A 459-nucleotide genomic window follows, 5' to 3' on the forward strand; every position below is an offset into this window, starting at 1 on the left:
AGCCACAGGAGTACTGTGAGTAGTCATGGATCTACTGCTCAAAGAAATAGGCTCCCCTCTCACACCAGTCTTTAAAATGACTATTTAAAAAAATCATTTTAAATCTATTTGTCAAACTGTGGCTTCCATTTAAAAAAATCATTTTAAATCTATTTGTCAAACTGTGGCTTCCCTAAACCCTAGGCGGTGAAACTCAAGATTTGCTTGTAGAAATTGAGGCTAACACATAGTCTTCTTCTGGTCCCCAAATGAGACTGAAACACTTAGAGACTTACAGTCTGTCATAAAAAGAGATAAATTATCATCTCACCTAGAAATGGATCATCTAAAAGGAGATAGAGAAAAACTATGAGTGCATGGGTGAGGGTTTTAATTAAAATGCTCAAGCTTTCATTAATGACCAAGGGAAAAAACCTAAAGTTGATTAGACACCTGCATTAGGAGCTTTCAGCACAGCAC

Source organism: Aotus nancymaae, unplaced genomic scaffold (assembly GCF_030222135.1).
Source record: "Aotus nancymaae isolate 86718 unplaced genomic scaffold, 86718_ANA_hifiasm-v0.15.2.pri h1tg000014l, whole genome shotgun sequence".
Lineage (NCBI taxonomy): Eukaryota > Metazoa > Chordata > Mammalia > Primates > Aotidae > Aotus > Aotus nancymaae.